Source organism: Apium graveolens, chromosome 11 (assembly GCF_009905375.1).
Source record: "Apium graveolens cultivar Ventura chromosome 11, ASM990537v1, whole genome shotgun sequence".
Taxonomy (NCBI): domain Eukaryota; kingdom Viridiplantae; phylum Streptophyta; class Magnoliopsida; order Apiales; family Apiaceae; genus Apium; species Apium graveolens.
This window is the reverse complement of record NC_133657.1, coordinates 176,620,594-176,630,791: the sequence shown is the minus strand read 5'-3', so window position 1 is coordinate 176,630,791 and position 10,198 is coordinate 176,620,594. Positions and strand designations below refer to the sequence as shown.

Genomic DNA, 10,198 nt, shown 5'->3' with positions numbered 1-10,198 from the left:
AATGATAGCTCCTGAAACTCCCAAGGAATCCAAATCAACAAGGAAGTACAAGAAACAGAGGGCACAAAGGCCAGTTTCAGATGATGAAGAGGAAGCAGCTAAGGAAGGGGATCAGGAATCTCTGATCTCACAAGACAAGGAATTTGCTCCAGTCACTTCTTCTCCATCAACTCCATCTCAGGAAGCTGTATCTGACAAGGCTAACTCACCATCTGTGTCTCTTGTTGATCTAGGCACAAGTGCTGATATTGATGTTCAACACTTGGTTGTGTCTGAAGTATTTCTCTTAGAAGCTCCAACAGCAAAAAATCCTTCCACAACACCTGTTACTGATGCTGTTCAAACTCCAGAGTTATCAACAACACCTTCTCTGCATCAAGATGCTGATGATCAGACTTTAGGTGAGCATCAGGATATGGCTGTTGATCAAAATTTAGTATCAGATCAGCAATTAGAGGATGCTGAAGCCTCCATTGCTACTCACACTGTTGTCTTATCAGAAGATACTGATTCTTTAAGTTCTGATGCTGCAAATGCTGGAGATACTGGTGAAGCTGCTCCAACTATAGATGCTGATGAAGCAGGTCCTTCAGGACATACTCCTCAACAGACTCTTCCTAAGTCTGAACTGGTAAAGGAGTTTGTTATCGGGGATGCACCAGTACCTTGGAGTGAAACTCCTGCAGGTCAGGAGTGGACTAAGGAATGGAACTCAGTTTCATGTGTTCCAACTGCAATACATCTTGCTGAGCACTTGACTAAAGCTGATGAAATGTTAAATTCTGATGATTTAAAAACCCAGCTTAGAGTCACTGTATTGAGTATTAAACATCTACAAGGTCTTTGTTAGGGCGAAAACATGCGCTAATATTCACGCAAGTATATGCGTTCGCAAGTAATATAGAATATTTTCTAGTTCGTTCCCTCAGAGACTCAGACTAAATTATTGTCTAATTAAACTCACTCACCAATGTATGATTACTTCTCAATGTTAAGATAATAACACTTAAAATTGTTGATTAAATATTAACTATAATTAACTACTTAATTAACCACTTAACTAACACTTCAATTTATCAATAATAAAACACTCATGAGATCACAACTTCATTATTACTTCCTTCTATAGCCATTGTTATTACCTTTAGCATGTGACAGTGATGATATTAATCGAATAACACGAAACTGATAAAAGCCAACTTTCATTGTACTAATACCATTCTACCAAGCATCCACAATTAAGATAGAAGTTGAATAGTCATCAATTATGTTGAGTTCCTATATGTCTACAGAAATTGACAACACAACAATTTAAGCTCAAGTTATTCCTTTTGATTACATAGGGCAAATAAAACTGTTAGAGTTACCCACTAATCATGCTCAACGTACATGAACCTATGCTAGCATGGCAAGTTCTAAATCTCAAGATCCACCGTCGCTTCACAAGAGATTAACACCCTATCTTATATGTTCGCGACGCACATAAGACGAATACGCACAACCAATACTAGATATCATGCAATCATCACACACTAAAGTATTAAACAATTAACTAAAGAATTCCATAATAAATCCGTTGCAACCCCATGATCACGATTAGCCCATAATAGAACTTATCGCCATCATGGGTTCATATGAAATCATGACAAACAAACACAAGAAAATAATAACTATACTAATTATATTAAAACAGAGTACGTCACAAGAGTAAATAAGTCAAAGTAAGAAAACTAGCATCCAACGTTACAACGAAACAAGAATCACAAGAAAATATGCTTCCTCTTCGTTGCGGTGTGCTAAATCGGTCTTCTTCCTTATCTCCTTCGCTTCTTGCGTAAAACACAATCTAAAACATAATCCCCTTAATACTCTCTATGAAAATGTCTCAAATCTACCTATATAATAGTCCCATAAAACTCAGATTACATAAAAGTTGGAAGCCAAACAGAAGTAGAAGTCTAAAATAATTTATCTTTTTCCCCGACCCTGCGCGGCCGCTCAGCATAGCTGCGCGGGCGCGCAGGTTGCTGCGCGGGCGCGCAGGTTGCTGCGCGGCCGCTCAGCATTGTTGCGCGGGCGCGCAGGCCTCTACTGGAAAAAATACAGGTTTGCTCCGTTTCTTCACCGTAATCTGTCCATTCCTTTCCTCTCGCAATGGTGAACACATGCCAAGGCTTATTCTTGATGATTCCTCCCTCGAAATGCAACTAATACCCTGAAATGCATAAACACTAGAAAAACGCATCAAATACACAAAATACTTGATTTCAAGACACCAATTTAAGCCATTTTAAGACGTTCTAAGTGGTATAAAATGCCACTTATCACACCCCCAAACTTAAATCGATGCTTGTCCTCAAGCGTCACAGACTTAAAAACAAATAAAAATATGCATGAATGCAATCTATATGAAAATGCAACGATCCCCCTTACTACAATTAACCAACCAAATTGTCACATCTCAACGAATGCAGTTAGACAACTAAAGATCAATAAACTCATGCAAACGGACATACAGCTAGAAACGTGGTGTGTGCAAATGCTTAACAGATATGCTTCGGAACTAGACCAATTTCTATGACTAAACTATCCTCAAGGCAATCCTACGATTATACAAAGAATAAAAATTCTAGGCACAAAGTGATATACAACACTACAAGAACTCTGGAGCTTACTACGGAATCGTGCTTTTTATTTACAACTCAAATGCTTATTTGACCGTGCAATGAGTGAGGTCCACAAAAGACTTATACAATGGTATCCATGTAACGAGCGTTAGGTTAGCGGATCCCAGACTCTAAAAGCCTTAGGTCACTAGGCACAAAGTCCCCTAAGAACTTAATAACTCGAATACCAAAGAGCCCACTCTTGATCAATTATGCAAAAAAAAATTTTATTTTTTTTTATTTTTTTTATTTTTATTTTTATTTTTATTTTTATTTTTTTTAATAACTTCTGAGCAAGTGCGTTTCGCTCCATCTTGCTCAACCCTAGACTACTCGCAACATATGCGAGCCGGCTACTAGCCATTTGACGCCTAGCCACAACTAGCAACAACTTCCATATTTTTTTCTCCAAATTTTTTTCTTTTTTCATGCCTTTATCACTAAGAACCTATAATCGAATTCTAAGCATAATAAGTAGATTGACCCTGAAAACAACCAAATCATAACAACAATCTAGCCCTTACGCATTCTTTAAGACTTAGTGGACTTACAATTGTTTCTAGCATGCATATCAACCTACACAACTTAATATCACTTTAATGCTATCACTACACTCGCATCAATATCACAATTCAGTCGATAACTTATTGCAAAAGGGATCATGGTAAATGCATGAGCTACATGACATTCATAAAAAAAAAACTAAATGGCATAAATTATGCAACTATATGAACTAAACTATCATGAATATGCAACTAAATGACACACACACAATATTCCTTAACTTCCACCCCCAAACTAAAAATCTTCACTGTCCTCAGTGAAAGTAGTAGAAAGGAACACAGGGTATACCTACTCGGAGTCATCATCATCACCCTCAGTGGGTGGAGTATCAGGCGGTGGGTATGCAGAGTCCTCACCAAAAACTGGCCACTGGATATCAGCTCCAAGGCCTCGAAAAGCAGTCCCTAACGCAAGGGTGAGCTCCTGAGCAAACCTGCTCTGCGTCTCATACATGGCATCCATCCGCCGTGAAAGCCTCCTATACTGGGCATCACCCATCCCAGCACCCTCCTGAGCTCTCGAAGAACCAGCCTCACCACACCCTGGCCTAGCCATAGTAGCACCTCGTGCTGGACGCCCTCCTGGAAGACGATAACCCAGCCCATGCTCCTCAGGCTCACCACCGGTCCACTCCTGCATCCCATTCAGAGTGCCAGAATCAATCGGAGCTGCTGGCAACTGCAACTGCTCATGAGCCGGCCAGTTCACTCCCACTGCTCGGCATAGCTTCGTAACCGTGGATGCATAAGGGATGTTCATATGCTTTGCTCCCCTCAAAAACTTCAGAATTCCTTGGTAGATAAACTCACCAAGGTCCACATAGTACTCATCATACAGAATTCCCCACAACAACTGTGCTCTCTCAACTGTGACCTCGTGTGCATGTGAAGAAGGCAAAATATTAGCACATATAAATGCATTCCATGCACGGGCATACCTGTTCATGGCGATCGCCGGAAAGTGACGATACTCATTATTGCCTGGACTGCGGGTCCAAACTGTGCCCGGTCGACAGAGAGTCGCACAAATCAAATCCAAGTCAAAATCCTCAGCAGTCTTTTCATTCCAGTTCTCCTCCTCGGGCTTCCTCTCTCGCTGTCCAATCACACGGCGAATCGCCGCAGGATGATAATCAACCGTCAGCCCACGGACTACAGAAAACCCATTCTTTTCAGCCTTCGCGTTCGCGTAGAACTCGCGAAAAATGCTCATCGGTACTGCTTCGGGTGACTCACAAAAAGCTATCCACCCCTTCTCTGCAATCATGGGCAACAACTCACCATCCCTCCCTGATGGTAAAAACCCCCTCTCCTTCAGAATCGGCTTCCCCAATAGCCTAGTGTACTCCTCCTCCGCAGCTCTATCAGTTAACCGAGGCCTTGCAGCAGTACCCCTCGATGAATCAGCAGTAGGAACTGTGCTGCTGCTGTCAATAGTGCGTGCTCTCTTGGGTGCCATTGATTCGTGAATAAAAGTGTGTAAGAACTGATTTTTGATGTTTGTGAGAGGGTTTAAGTGTAGGAAGTTTTGTGGGAGATATGTAGGATAGGTGTATGTATATATAGGGTGTGGATTAGATTAGGGTTTGGGAATTAAGGGATAAAATGATGGGGTACTGGGAACAATTCGTGGGTTTATGGGCTAAAACTGTTTTTGTGTTTTTGTTTGTTTTTTTTTTTCTGAACTGTAAAAAATTTTCTGGAACTCGACCCCTGCGCGGCCGCTCAGCATAGCTGCGCGGGCGCGCAGAGGGTCTCTGGAATTTTTTTTTTCAGCCCCTGTTTTCTGATTTTTTTGTATTTTTGGATAGGTTATTAACTTCTAAGGGTTCCTGTAACAACAATTTATGGGTTGCCTCCCACGCAGCGCTTCTTTTTCGTCATTAGCTTGACGTTCCGTACCTTTCTCAAGTAGTCAACAAAATGGCACTAACCACCTCTCGGTTTGCCATGTCCCCATAGTAGTGCTTCAACCGCTGACCGTTAACCTTGAATGCTTGGTCCGAATCATTCTCAAAATTTCCACCGCTCCATGTGGAAACACAGTTTTGACAATAAAAGGTCCAGACCACCTTGATTTCAACTTCCCAGAAAAAAGTCGGAGCCGAGAGTTGAATAAAAGAACTTGTTGCCCTGGCACAAATAACTTAGGATGTAGCTTCCTATCGTGCCACCTCTTCACCTTTTCCTTATACATTTTGTTATTCTCGTACGCTTGAAGTCGAAATTCATCAAGTTCATTAAGCTGAAGCATTCTTTTCTTACCAGCTGCGTCTAAATCCAGGTTCAATTTCTTCAATGCCCAGTAGGCCTTATGCTCAAGCTCCGCCGGTAGATGACATCCCTTACCGTACACCAACTGAAACGGTGACATCCCAAGTGGAGTTTTGTATGCTGTTCTGTAAGCCCAAACAGCTTCATCGAGCTTTAAAGACCAATCCTTCCTTGACGGACAAACAACCTTCTCTAGAATACGCTTTATCTCTCTGTTAGACACTTCCGCTTGACCATTTGTTTGCGGATGATAGGCAGTAGCTACTCGATGATTCACATTATAACGCTGCATCATAGAAGTGAACTTACGGTTGCAAAAATGCGATCCTTCATCACTTATGATTACCCGAGGGGTTCCAAACCTTGTGAAAATTTGCTTATGAAGAAAATTTAGCACTGCCTTTGCATCATTTGTCGGTAAAGCTTTAACTTCGACCCATTTTGAGACATAATCGACTGCCAGCAAGATGTACTGATTATTGCAAGACGCGATAAAAGGCCCCATGAAATCGATTCCCCACACATCAAAGACCTCGACTTCAACATCACATTTAATGGCATCTCATCCTTCCTTGACAAATTTCCCACTCTTTGGCAACAATCACACCTTAAAACAAACTGATGAGCATCCTTGAACAAAGTAGGCCAGAAAAAACCTGCTTGCAGAATACGAGCTGCCGTCTTCTCACCTCCATAGTGTCCACCATAAACCGTGGAATGGCAATCTCGTAATATACCCTCCGTCTCACAGAACGGGATACATCTCCTGATGATCTGGTCAGCTCCCTGTCTAAACAAATATGGTTCATCCCACAAATACCACTTCACCTCATGCAGAAACTTCTTCTTTTGAGCGGATATCAAATTAAGAGGCATTATATTGCTGACGAGATAGTTTACAATATCTGCAAACAATGGTTCTTCCTCCTGAATTGCAAACAACTGCTCATCCGGAAAAGATTCATTGATTAACGTCCTATCTTATGAAGTAGAATCGGGATTCTCCAACCTAGAGAGATGGTCAGTTACTTGATTCTCAGTACCTTTTCTATCTTTAATCTCTAACTCAAATTCCTGAAGTAAAAGCACCCAACGAATGAGTCTCGGCTTCGAATCCTTCTTAGAAACCAGATAGCGAATAGCTGCATGATCAGTGAATACTGTTACTTTCGTACCAAGCAGATAAGATCGAAATTTCTCAAAGCCAAAGACTATAGCCAAAAGCTCCTTCTCAGTAGTGGTGTAGTTCAATTGGGCACCATTTAAAGTCTTACTCGCATAGTAGACCACATGGAAGAGATTTTTCTTGCGCTGTCCCAGAACTGCACCTACCGTATAATCACTCGCATCACACATCATCTCAAACGGTTCTGTCCAATCTGGTGCTGTAATAACTGGTGCAGTGATCAAACTCTTCTTGAGAGTCTCGAATGCTGCCAAACATTCATCATCAAATTTGAACGGCACATCTTTCTCAAGCAAATTGCACAACGGCTTAGATATCTTTGAAAAGTCCTTGATGAATCGCCGATAAAAACCCGCATGACCAAGAAAACTACGGATTCCTTTCACAGAATTAGGTGGGGGAAGATTTTCAATGACTCCCACCTTGGCCTTGTCCACCTCCAGACCCTTGCTAGAGACCTTATGCCCAAGGATAATGCCTTCACGCACCATAAAATGACATTTCTCCCAATTAAGCACCAAATTAGTTTCCACGCATCTTTTGAGTACGGCGCGCAGATTATTCAAACATTCATCATATGAGTGTCCAAAGACGGAGAAGTCATCCATGAACACTTCGACGTTATTTCCAATCATGTCAGAGAATATAGCCATCATACATCTTTGAAAAGTGGTCGGGGCGCCACATAACCCAAACGAAACTCTGCGAAAAGTAAATGTGCCAAATGGACAAGTGAAGGTAGTCTTTTCCTGATCCTCTGGTGCAATACAAATCTGATTATACCTGGAATAACCATCCAGAAGACAAAAATACTCATGACCCGCCAATCTGTCAAGCATTTGATCAATAAATGGAAGGGGGAAGTGATCCTTCCTTGTGGCTTTGTTCAATTTTCTATAATCCATGCATACTCTCCATCCTGTAACTGTTCGAGTAGGGATGAGCTCATTCTTTTCATTTGCGACCACAGTGATACCTCCCTTCTTAGGTACACATTGTACGGGGCTCACCCACGAGCTGTCAGAAATAGGATAAATGATGCCTGCATCTAGCCATTTCAGAATTTCTTTCTTCACCACCTCCTTCATGATGGGATTCAGTCTTCGCTGCTGTTCCACAGTTGGCTTACTACCTTCCTCTAGCAGAATTTTATGCATACAATATGAAGGACTTATCCCCTTGATGTCTGCTATGGTCCATCCTATAGCCGATTTGAATTCTCTCAAAATCCTTAAGAGCTTGTCTTCCTCACTACCTGAAAGGTCAGATGAAATAATAACAGGTAACGTAGATGAATCACCTAAAAAAGCATACCTCAAGTGTTCAGGTAATGGTTTGAGCTCCAAGGTAGGTGCTTCCTCTATTGATGGTTTGAGCTTCCCTTCAGCATTCTTAAGGTCAGAAGTACCAAGAGATTCAAATGGTATGTCCAGCTTTCGCTTTCATGGAGAAGCGTTCAGATATTGTAATTGCTCGTTGCTATCTTCATCATCGCTGTCAAAATCCCCCACTAAGGCCTTCTCCAATGCATCAGACATTAGCATGTGATCGAGTTCCGAAGTAACCGCAGTATCAATCACATCCACTTTTAAGCACTCCTCATCTTCTGTAGGGAATTTCATTGCCTTGAATACATTGAAGGTCACATCCTGATCTTGGACCCGCATAGTAAGTTCACCTTTTTGCACATCTATCAAGGTACGGCTAGTAGCCAAGAAAGGCCTTCCCAAGATTATGGGAATCTTCTTATCTTCCTCAAAATCCAGTATAACAAAATCTGCTGGAAAGAAGAGCTTATCCACCTTGACGAGCACATCCTCAACTATGCCCCTTGGGTAAGTAATGGAACGGTCAGCCAATTGTAGCGACATGTATGTGGGTTTTGGATCAGGCAGATCCAGCTTTTTAAAGATCGACAACGGCATCAGATTAATGCTTGCTCCCAAATCACAAAGGCACTTGTCAAAAGTTAGATTGCCAATGGTGCAAGGAATGGTGAAGCTTCCTGGATCTTTCAGTTTTGGTGGTAACTTTTGCTGCAGAACAGCGCTGCATTCTTCCGTGAGAGTAACGGTTTCAAGGTCATCCAGTTTTACCTTCCTTGCAAGAATAGTCTTCATAAACTTCGCATAACTAGGCATTTGTTCCAGAGCCTCAGCGAAAGGTATATTGATGTGAAGTTTCTTGAACACCTTCAGAAACTTCCCGAACTGTCTATCCAGCTTTTGTTGCTGCAATCTCTTAGGAAAAGGTGGTGGAGGATAGAGCTGTTTCTCCCCTGTATTAGCTTCAGGCAGAGTGTGTTCAACAGTAGTCTTCCTTGGTTCCGCCGCTTTCTCCTTTTGCTTAGATTCTTCATCTCTAACTTCAGCTTCGACTTCCTTTGCCTTTTCAGCATCAACCACTTTTCCAGACCTTAAGGTAATAGCCTTGACTTGCTCTTTAGCTTCCTTCCTGCCTGGTACTTCCGTGTCACTGGGAAGAGTGCCAGGTTGACGATTGAGCACTGTATTGGCTAATTGACCGATTTGATTTTCCAAGGTCTTGATAGAAACCGCCTGACTCTTGCACAACAACTTAAGTTCCTCAAAATCAGCACTAGTGGGTGCAGCTGTACTTCCCTGTTGAGGATATGATTGCCTTGTAGCATACTGCTGTGGTTGCTGGAATCCAGGTGGGTTAAACTGTTTACTCACTCCTTGCTGATATGGTGGCTGAATAGCATTCTGATTATTCCCCCAGCTGAAATTTGGATGATTTCTGTTATTAGGATGATAGGTCGCTGGCACAGGCTGCTGTTGTCGCTGATAATTATTCACATACTGAACAGATTCGTTGACAAGAGAACACTGATCCGTAGCATGAGAACCTGCACAAAGCTCACAAACCATAGCTATTTGATTAACTCCATACGTAGCCAGAGAATCAACCTTCATTGATAGCGCTTGGAGCTGGGCTGCAATAGCGGTGGCTGCATCAACTTCCAAAATACCTGCTACCTTGCCTGACGTCATCCTCTGAGTTGGGTTTTGATGCTCGTTTGCAGCCATCGTCTCTATAAGATTATACGCCTCAGTATAGCTTTTAGCCCATAAGGCTCCTCCAGCTGCTGCATCGAGCATGGGCCGAGATTGGGCCCCCAAACCATTATAGAAACCAGTGATCACCATCCAATCCGGCATTCCATGATGTGGACATTTTCTCAACATTTCCTTGTAGCGTTCCCAATCCTCGCACATAGATTCTGTAGGTTGCTGCGCAAACTGAGTAAGAGCACTCCTCATAGCAGCAGTCTTTGCCATTGGATAAAACTTCACCAGAAACTTTTGCGCAAGATCTTGCCACGTAGTGATGGACCCAGCTGGTTCAGAATGTAACCAGTCTTTAGCCTTATCCCTCAGTGAGAATGGGAAAAGCCTCAACTTGATAGCCTCATCAGTCACACCATTATACTTAAAAGTGCTGCAGATCTCGACAAAATTCCTTATGTGCATGTTGGGGTCTTCAGT

At 42.2% G+C, this 10,198-nt stretch overlaps 1 non-coding gene across 1 annotated transcript; it reads left to right on the top strand.

Moving 5' to 3' along the window:
* The first annotated feature begins 9,869 nt into the window (after positions 1-9,869).
* On the top strand, positions 9,870-9,976 carry LOC141699061 (small nucleolar RNA R71). Its single transcript, XR_012565549.1, has one exon. It is a non-coding gene; the product is annotated as a small nucleolar RNA R71 (small nucleolar RNA).
* Positions 9,977-10,198: the final 222 nt, after the last annotated feature.